Source organism: Panthera uncia, assembly GCF_023721935.1.
Source record: "Panthera uncia isolate 11264 chromosome A1 unlocalized genomic scaffold, Puncia_PCG_1.0 HiC_scaffold_17, whole genome shotgun sequence".
In the NCBI taxonomy this organism is placed as follows: domain Eukaryota; kingdom Metazoa; phylum Chordata; class Mammalia; order Carnivora; family Felidae; genus Panthera; species Panthera uncia.
In genome coordinates, this window is record NW_026057577.1 from 142,396,391 (window position 1) to 142,407,823 (window position 11,433).

Genomic DNA, 11,433 nt, shown 5'->3' on the forward strand with positions numbered 1-11,433 from the left:
CTTGCCTCTGTTTCGGGCATTCGAGGAGAGTTGAGAGTAGCACATTAGCATTTGAGGGGAAATATTTAATGATAGTCTTTGTCTACACATGAATTAATACTAGGACTTTTTCTATTAGCCTTCAACTGTTGAGATTTTGCATTGGATTTAAACAAATGACAAAGATTTGAAAATCAAACTTTAAATATGTTTATCTCTGTATTTGAACATCCCAAAGGATGGGAACAATCAGCCAAGAGGAATTTTTTTTTTATTGCAAGAAAGAAAGAATAAAGAAGGAGAAGGGAACAAAGGTATAGAGGAAGGAAAATAGAATTGAGTTGTTTTTTATGTTTGTGAAAATATTCTTATGACAGAGATTAACCAGGAATGAATACACAGTCTAGTGTGTTTTAAAGTCATTTCTCAATTAGCTTTGGTTGTATATACAATAAGTAAAGATAGTGTAATGTGCTGAGTTGTATATATCCATTTTAATCTTCTTATTCAAATTTTCTAATGCAAGATTTTATTTTGAAATGTAACATTTCATCCAAACGTCATTTAAAAAATGAGATTGTATAACACAGGAGGCTCTTTTTGATGATTTAAGGGAATATTGAAAGACCCAGTTGAACTATCCTGACATCTTTCTTTGCAAACAATAGCTTGTTCCATTGGGTTATTCTTTAGATGTTTTCTACAGGTATCTTTTACCTGTTCAGCTACCTAATTTTATATATACATACTCTTTTCTGAAGTATCTCCAGGGGGTATTCTTTAAAGGTTAGAATTTGACTTTTTCTTAGTTTAAGTAATTGGTGCTAAACTCATATTAGAAACAACTATGCCAAGTGTATATTATCTTCAGAGAACATTCTTTTCTAAGTTTCTCTGTAGACAAACACTGTAACATCTTGAATTCTTGTGAATCACCTTAATATAAAGAAAAAATATAATAAAATAAAAAGAAACAGCTAAAAATCACAGTGCCTTGAATTGTATGACATGGCATAATGAATCAAGTATCAGTCTCAGAGTTATGAGATCAGTAATGCTCTCCTCCTTTGACACAAAATACCACTATGTTATTCAGAAATTCATTTATTTTATCTGGATTTAATCATGATTTTACAATAGAATTTTTTGCTAGTCTATGTCTACTAACCCTAATAGCCCTGGCATTCTTTAATAATATGTTAGCAGTTTTGAGACACAAGGAGAACAGAATCTACATAGGCAATAGTAACCCTGAAGATGCCAAACCATTTGAGGCTAGAAAAACGTAGATTCTAGAACAATAATGTTAAACTTTGCATTCAAAATCTGAGTGTTTCCGATGAGGGTCTAAACTTCTGGCTCCACTGAATTTTTTCTTTTGCCATGATGCCCTAAATGGGATGGTTATAAAAAAAAATCTTCATTCTATATTTGTATCTAACACCCTAAAATTACAGGTCTGAAATTACAGCAATGCTTTCTTAATTTTGGCTCTATCCTTTTAATTAGCTGTACAGGAACAATAACAATAAACAAATATTCCAAGTCCCCCCCCTACCCCTCCCCAACACCTTCCAGATAAGTCACTGATTTTTGTTTCAAATATTTATAAAAAAATCTGTCCAAGAGACTCTACTTTGTAGCAAAACAGAAGTTCCAGATTTGTACAAGCCATTTTTTATTATTGTTTTTCTCTTTTTCTCCCTCAATGAGAGCACTGCTCTGATTTCGCTTCTGGATTAACCAATTCTTAACCATTTAACTTGGATATAATACTTTAGAAAGATGTTGAGAATCATATAAGAACATGCTTAACACAGCATGCAGCATTGACTAGATCAGTTCTGTTATATAAACTTGGTGTTTTTTTTGCTGTTTCAAACCTTATTCCAAATTAAAATTCAAGAATCAAAAAAAACCATGTATTTTTAAATGTAAATGTAAACAAACCTATATTCTAGATCCTTTTAACTTGTGTTGCCTTATATCACTTTGAATGAAACTTAAGAACAGACTGTGCAGGGGTGGCTGGGTGGCTCGGCTGATTAAGCGTCTGACTTCAGCTCAGGTCATGATCTTGCCATCAGTGAGTCTGAGCCCTGCTTCAGATTCTGTGCCTCCCTCTCTCTCTCTGCCTGCCCCTCCCCACCCCCACTCATGTTCTGTCTCTGTCTCTCAAAAGTGAATAAATGTTAAAAAAATTAAAAAAGAGAAGAATAGACTGCACACATATCTCCCAAATTGTGAAAAAGATTAAGGTATGATCAAGCTGAGAAATGGACAATTGCATCACCAGAAACTCTGAAAAACTAGTTTCATGTGGAAACCATGTACCACACAGGAATCATATAATTTTTCATTGGTTTATGGGCAGAAAATAGCATTAATTTTAACCATTTATTTTTCTCATAAATGGCTATTTGGTTTCTAAAATAAACTTAATATGTTTGTAGCATGTGTATAGATGTAACAAAATATATGCACGTAGTCAGGCATATTGAGGATTCATCTTCCAAATGTTTACTTCTTGTGTGAACAATCAAAACATTGGATTTTTACCCTATTTACACCATATACTCTCCTATGTAGTCTCAATGTCTGGCCCACTCTCTGCCACATGTTAGATATCTAGCAATTAACTAAATGGTCTATCATTCTATAATGAAATTTCTGGCTGAAAATTATCAGGACTCAATTACCATAATCCAACTTGAATGTTAAGTTTTATTGAGAATCCCTCTTCATGTCAATTTTGCCTAGAATATCCTGTGTGTCCTAAACCTGTCCAGGATTATATTTTAAGAGACATATACATTGGATGAACTTTTTCAAATTTATTACCCAATATTCACATATATACTTTTTAGACTATCCGAACATTTACCAGAAACTTGAAGTGACTTGGAATTGAATGTTGTCCATTTGTAACTTGCTTGAAGTCATAGGAGGAAGACTCAATATCACAAATGTGCCTTATCTCATGTTTTCTGACCTTCCAAACCATGCTGCATCAGTGTACCTAAAACTTTATTAAGCATTTTTGTGAAATCTTTTTCCTTTGCCCCGAGCTTACAGAAAACACAAATAATTCACAGTATCCTGGCAGGAATAGAATGTTGCTTCATCCGGATGGCATGAAATCATAATTATAAGTGTTTGTCATTAAAACTACAGTGGAGAATAAGCATATTCTGTACTTTGTTTAACATTTTAAAAAGAGAATTTGAGATTAGCTCTGAGCTGTACATAGCCTGGTATTTTAATTAAAAGTGGAGACTATAAAGCCATTTATAAAAGCAATACAAAATTAGCAGGTTATTTAATTTTTACTTTCATGTCCCATTTCTCAAAGTGCCTTAGGGATTATTTTGAAGACTGTGCTTGTCATTTTACCATAGAAGATAATATAATATATTCTTGGAAGATGCTCATTGTAATGAAACTACAAAAAAGTTGTGACCCTCTTAATGAAACATACTATAGATTTTCAATCTTTGTTACATCTGAATTCTAGTTTAAACTGCCCTCAGTAAATGGTATTCTTTATTCTAGTACAGTACTGTCTTTCTCCAAAAATAAAGAATTCCTAGCAATTTTAAGTTTTGGAATGTCCCTGTGTACAATGGCTGAAAGCCAGAAGTTGATATCAAGCAAAAACAGTGTATCCGTATAACTTGTGCTGGTAGAGTCTTGAAATACTAGTTTTCGTTACCTAGGTTTCTGTTTCACATGTTGTGTACATTATACTTCATCATGGCACTAGAATGTACCTTTGGATATTGCCTCAAGTTAAAAATGACCATACAGTGTTCATACTTAATGGTTCTTGAAGTAAATATGCAAAACCAGGAATAAAAGACCTAATAAAAATAATTAACATTTAGAGTAAAAAAGAGTAACATGATAAATGGAATATTTGGAAAACTGCAAATATCTCACTATTAAAAATGAGGGTGAAAAAAGGCAGAATAAAATTTTGGAAGCGATGCTAAATTTTCCCCCATATTGTTTATTTTTGCTTGAAGATAACAATAAAAACGGTGTGGACTGTCTGTTTAAAAGGCTTACTAACAATATCCTCCTACGATATTAATGAGTAACTCATCAAAGAGAGAAACTCACTTAAGTACCAGTACTTGATTTAGATAGCTGATCTATTGCCACAACATGAAAGATGTTTATTTTTTTGGTGGCTGGAAAATTCCAGCCTACAAAAGAGTTTTTGTTAATAAACTCTTCAAAATAATAGCTTAAATTTACAGAAAAATTGAAAATAGTACCAAGAATTCCTTTATGCAATATATCCAGTTTTCCTTGATAATATTTTAAATTAAAATTGTGTATTTGTCAAATTGGGCCAATATTGATACATTATTTTTTAACTAAAATCTATACTTCTTTCATATTTCCTTAGTTTGTACTAAATGCCCTTTTTCTCTTCTAGCATTTCATTCAGGATACCACACTACAGTCAGTATTCTTGAGGTAGCCTTCTATAGTTCATAGCCTTCTCTTGGCTATGATAGTATCCCAGAATTTTCTTATTGTTTGTGACCTTGATAGTTGTGAGGGTAATAATCAGGTATTTTGGGACTGCCTCCCACAGTGATATGTCTCTGATGTTTTTCCTCATGATTAAACAATGTTATGGGATTTTGAGAAGAAAGAGGTAAAATGTCATTCTCATCATATCATCTCAAGGGTACAAACAATCATCAACTGTCTGTAGTAGTGTAATAGTATTTGCCAGGCTATTGTTTCTAGACTGCAAGATTTTTCTTTTTCCACGTTTCTATACTGTTTAAAAGGAAGTCACTACGCACAGTCCACAATGAAGGAGCTGAGCAGAATTATAAAATCTCTATGCTAGCTACAGACAACCTACACATTCGGTATTATTCTGCACTTAAGATTTGTCCATTTTCTTTGTCTTATTTATATATTTAATCATGTATTTATATCAGTGTGAAGTTATAGATATTTTTATGCTTTGGTCTATAATCTAATACATCTTTGTTATTCAAATTATTCCTCTTTGGACCATTGGACCATTGGAAATACTTTCCGTTGGCTCTCATTGACATAGTGGAGTGTGTATGTTTACTTTTTGATAATCAAAAATACTTCAAGGCTCTATCTGCTATGTTTCCTGTTCAATCCTGGTATCCACCATTTTACCAAGAGTCTATGCTCTTCTTATTAGAGAATAGTATTAGAATCAAGGTTTAGGAACTAGATGTGCTTGTTGCTACTGAAGTATTATTGGTGCTTATAGGTCCTCTCAGTTGACAGAGCAAGGGCACACATAGCTATAGTGACCTGTGTATATGCACATATCTACAATTATTTCTATATGCCCCTATATGTGTCAATATTAAGGTAAACAACGGTTTATACTTATGTCTCTATCTATAATCCTTACTTAGTAATTGTATCCTAACCTTTTTTTATTTAAAATTTTTAAGAGAAAAAGAGAACACAGTGGGAGAGGGGCAGAATGAGACAGAGAGAGAAAGAGAGAGAGAGAGAGAGAGAGAGAGAGAGAGAGAATCCCAAACATGCTCCATGCTCAGCATGAAGTCCAAAATAAGGCTTGATCCCATGACCCTGGGATCATCAACTGAGCCAAAATCAAGAGTCAGACACTCAACTGACTGAGGCACCCAGATGCCCATCCTAGCCTTTTTTTTTCTTGTTGATCTATAACTTCGCAATCCAGCAGTGAGAAAATTGACACCCATCATCTCATTACTTGCTATTTCTTTACTTTATTGTTTATTTAAAGAATACATTCTGCATTGCATCCTATAATCCCTAATCTTCTACAAATATAACATATTTTAAAATATATTTAAATATAAATATATATTTAAATATATAAGTATATACTTATATATGAACATTTTGTGTTGTAAATGTCTGTCTCAAATATATAGTCAGGAGTTTGTAACTACCAATAAATTATCACACAGAATTGTTTTAAAACCACAAAATGTTCCTATCCTTCATTTGGTTAACACTCTTCCCATAACACCCAACCTCTTGACAACCACTGAACTATTTTATAATCACTGTAGTTTTACCTTTTGTACAAGGTCAACTAAGAGATTCAAACTGTATATGGCTTTTCAACTTGGCCTTCATTATGTAGCCATAAGAATGTAAGATTCATACATGTTTTTCCATGGCTTGAGAGCTCATTCTTTTTATTGTTCAATAGCATACCATTGTATGGATTTACCACCACATATTTTTCTTTCCATTTATGAAGGATAGTGTAATTGCTTCTAGCTTCTGGAGATTATGAATAAAGTTTTTATTAGCATTTTCATGCAGATTTTTATGTGAGCATAAGTTTCCCAATGTGTAGGATAGATATCTAGGATTGTGATTGCTGGGTCACATATGGTAAGCCTATGTTTACCTGCATAAGAAACTGTCAAACCGCTTTCCAAATTTGCTCTAACATTTTTCATTTAACCAGCGTTTAAAAAAAGCTCTTCCTTCTCTACATCCTCACCAGCATTTGATATTGTCAGATTTGTTTTTAATTAGCCATTCTAACAGAATATAATGTTACCTCATATTTAATTTGCTGTTCCCCAATGGCCAGTGGTATTGAGCATGTCTTCATATACTTATTTACCACCTTTATACCTTCTTTGTTGAGGTATCTCCACGGATTTCTGACATCTATGGTTTCTGAGGAAAACTCAGCTGTTTGTCATATTGAGAAATCTATGTCATATTAGTTTACTAGGGCTACCACAGCAAAACACCACAGACTGTGTGACTTAAAGAACAGAAATTTATTTTTTTCATAATTCTGGAAGCTCAAGTTCAAGATCGAAGTATAAGCAGGATTGATTTCTCCTGAAGTCCTTCTCCCTGGCTTTCATATAGAGGTCTCTCATTGAGTTCTCACCTGTCCTTTCTTTTGTGCTTATGCATTCCGGTCTCTTCCTCTGCTTACAATGACATCAGTCCTATTATATTATATTTCTACCCTTATGACCTCATTTAACCTGAATTACCTTCTTAAAGGATTTATCTCCAAAGTCAGTCATAGCAAGAGTTAGAACTTCAACAGAATTCATAAATTCAGTTTGGGTGTACACAATTCAATTCATAACAAATGTAATAAATCATCTCTCTGTTTTTTTTTTAATCTCTTTTCCTTTATCTTTCAACAGGTTGATTTTGATGTGAAGTTTGAGCTTCTTTGAGTTTATCAAAATTGGCATTGAAATTCTTGGCAGTGTAGATTAATGCTGATCATCAAATTTGAAAAATTTAGGCCACTGTTTTTTATAATACTAAATCTCTCTCCCCGCTTCCTGGGACTCCCATTATGTGTATGTTGGTGTGCTTTATGATTTTCTAGAGGTCTCTAAGGTTTTGTTTATTTTTCTTCTTTTTTTTTCTGCTTTTAAAATTAGATAACCTCAGTTTTCTCTTGCCAGCTTAAATCTCCCATGATAGCCATTCCAGTGAGGTTTTCATCAGTCACTATAATTTTCAAGTCTTGAATTTTTATTTGCGTCTCATAATTTTTATAACTTTATGAATATTCTCTATTCAATGTGACATTATTCTCATAGTTTCCTTTAGTTTGTTTAGCATAATATTATACATTGAATTTTTTTTAACCTCGAAATTTATATGTTTGAATTATAACTCCCAATGTGATTTTATTTGGAGATAGGATTCTCAAGGAGGTAGTTAAAGTCAAATGGCATCATAAGGGCTCTAAAGTGATAGGATTGATATCCCTGTAAAAAAAAAAAGTGAGAGACACCAGAGCCCCCAACCCTCTCTCTCCACAGAGAAAGGCCATGTGAAGACACACTGAGCAGGTGCTGTCTTCAAGCTGAGAGGAAATGTGTCATCCAAAACAAACCCTCTTGGCACTTTCATCTTGGACACTCAGCCCCCAGAACTGTGAGAAAATGAAGGTATGTTGCTGTCCATGCAAGTCAGAGAGTGTATTTTGTTATGGCACCTCTAGGAAACTAACACGTATGGTTTCCTTCATTTCTTTTAATATATTTAAGACACCCAATTTTAAGGCTTTTTTTCCTGGAAAGTCCAACATCTGTACTCCTTGATGGACAGTTTCTATTTACTCAGTTCTGTTTTGCTTGAATGTAATACACACATTCATGCTGCACTGCATAGTTCATAAGTTTAGGTTGAAAACTGGCCACTTTAATCAATAGAACTTTGCTGAACTAACTCTATAAAGACTATGTTTTGTTTGTCTGTTTTGTTGTTTTGTATTTTTGCATGTGGAAACTAAAGTCTCTTCTCAGCTTATTGGTCAACATATAATTGTACTGAGGTTTCTTTCAATGACTGGAACTGATATTCTCCCGGATTTTGCTAAATAATTCTGTGTGCATGTTGGGTCGCACCTTCAATGATCAGACAGGCAGGAAACGCAATTTTGCCTGAGTAAACTCTGATTCGGTATAAAAAAAGATAAGCCTTGTCAGTGGGTACTTCCAGGCAACTGCCAGAAAAGTCAAATAATCACAGTTCTCTTAAAATAATACTTTTGGTGAGGTCCAGACTCCTTCTACCTCCTCCAGAGACCGCTAAGCTACTGTTTGTTCCCATGATTGTGGAACTATTGGTTTTTAAAGTTACTCCGGAGTTGTGGAGAGGGGAAAGGCAATGGAACAAGTTCACTGGTTTTAACAAGAGCCAATTGTTTTTATTGAATAAACACTTTATATTGTTGCAAACATTTGGTTAATTTCAAGAGTTCTGGAAAATTCAATTTTGACAATTTTTGCCATGTTTTCATAGCATTTATGGAGGAATAGATTTTTGGAGTTTCATACTCCACCATCCCCACAACGACATCTTGCTGTAAATTAAAGAAAATTAAATGCAAATTAAAAATATGTAAAATAAGGGAATTATTAATAAGAGAATATTTAGGTATTGGGTGGACACAAATGTTAAAACTGTTCAAGCAATGCTTAATTGCAAACCCTTTGCATTGGTTAATAAATATTAAAAGAGAGAAATTGTTTCATATTATCTCATTGAAAATGATGTATAACCAATTATTCTTTGCTTTGAATTTAAGCTCAGTATGTAATTTTTAATCTTACCAATTCCATACCAAATTAATTCATATCATACCCTTGAAAGACTGAGTGTCTCTTTCTTAGATACAAAGAGAAATGCAGTAATATCTAGTGGCTTGTTCAAACTCTGGGTTTTGACTACAGAGTAAATCCCAACACTGTCTTTTACAAATGTATTTCCCTGAACAACATATAAAATATGGGAGTTTTTTCCGAAGACACAAGACTGGTGGGATGACCTCCATTCTGTGCTGACCAGCCAGTACATTCTTTTCCCTTGGCCCTTGGTTGTTCAAAGTTTATACTTATCAGATAAATTAGCTTTATTTATCTCATATACATATGTGTATGTTTCTTATGAGGTACTATACTGTGTCACAGTCTGTCTCCCTTTCTGTTTCTCTGTATTCATAGTATTTTACTCCTAAGAAAAAAATTAACAAGAAGGTAAGAGGGGGAGACAGGAAGGTTGAGGATACTATATTCGTTTTCTATTTTTGCTATAACAAACCCAAAATCAAACAGCACAAACTTATTCTTAGAATTCTTTAAATCTGATGTCTGGTAAGAAACTCACTAAACTAAAATCAAGATTTTAAGTCACTGTTTCTTTCCTGGAAGCTTAAAAACAGGACCAATTTCCTGTTTCTTTGGATTGTTGGTAGAATTTATTTCTGTGGGGCTATAGCACTGGGTTCCTGTGTCATTCTTGGCTGTCAGCTGAGGACTGTATCCAGCTTCTATGATTTGCTGTATTTCTTGCCTCGAGGGCCTCTTCCTCCGTCTTCAATGCCAGCAAAGACAATTTGTGTCTTCTTGTGCCATAGTCCTCTGAACTAGCCAAAAAACATTTTCTGCACTTAAGGAATTACGTGATTACATGAGTCCACATAGATAATCCAGAATAATCTCACCTTTTTAAGGTCCATATACTTAATCACATCTGCTAAATTCCCTAAACCATGTAAGGAAACCTATTTTCAGGTTCTGAGAATTAGGATGCACACATCCACAAGTTGGGAAGGCATTATTTCATGTACCACAGTGACAAATCATTGGCATATTTCCACTGAATTTTGGAAATGTAATGCCCGTAAATTAAAACTTTGTATCAGGAACAGAGAGGGAAGAAACGTGTTACTAGAGACTTACCCCCAAAGAACGCAGTTTCTTCTGTTGATGAATTTTGGAAATGTCAGGAAGGCAGATGAGATAGGGAGAGAATAAACTGTTTTCAGATCTGCATATCTACAGTAGATGGAAATCAGACAAACAATGCAGACATTCCTCAGGTTTGTAAAACTCAACCTGCCTTTCAGATACAGATCTGAGAATAGGTAGGATGTGGATAAAACCCAAGCAGAAGAGAGGGTGAATGAGCCTCTTCTAACTAATCTGTTGGAAATAACCCAATCTGAGGTAATGGGAGTAAGTAATGAAACAACAAATATTGGAACTATGAAGAAAAGACTAGTGACCAAGGAAAATTCAAGCACTTTCTGAAGACAGAGAGAGCAACAGAAAGACAATGGTCTAAAATGGTAACTATAAAGACAAACAAATAAACGTTGGTAATCTTACCCCAAATCAGTAATCCTATCCTGAAGTTGCCAAAAGAAAACAACCCACGAGGAAGTTTAAAAACTGAACAAAAAGAGACTTTGTGTAGCTGAAAAGGAAATGAAAATGTAAAGAACGATTGTGAAACTTAAAAACATAGCAGAATTTAAATCTGGTGTGTAGATTAAATATGTATTACATGTAGAGGGCAGATTCTCTCGTGTATTTGTAGAAATTGTATTTAAACACATGCATTCATAAATACAAAAATGTCCTTGTGTAATTTTAGGAAGTATATGATAAATATGTAATGTTTCTAAAAAGAAGAATAGTGTTAAGATTAACGATAAGGAAATTACTACTAATTTGTCAAGCTGAAATTGCTATCATGGCAAACCACCGATTTTCCTCACACATTTCTAAAATTATTGTGTTTGGAAGACTTGTTTTCTTTCTGAGTACCACTTTGTTATCTTTTGTAAATTACAAAATATTCAGGAAAAAAAAGGAATTTCGTCTGTGGTTGCTAAGAAAAGCCTCGGTAATATATTCTGATCTCTTTATTCACATAGATGTACTATACAGGCCACATTTTAATTACAGAAAAATAGTGATATTTGAGTTGCAGTGATGCAAATTAAACATACTCTTCTATAAGTGAAGAAATTATTATAGGGCCTGTAACTCAGAGAGATACTTTACATTGTCAGCTGTAAATTTTCTGGATTCCCAAGGGATATTACTTCATGTGCCTTCCATCACTGTTATCGGGAGTTGGATTACACAACAAATTTCA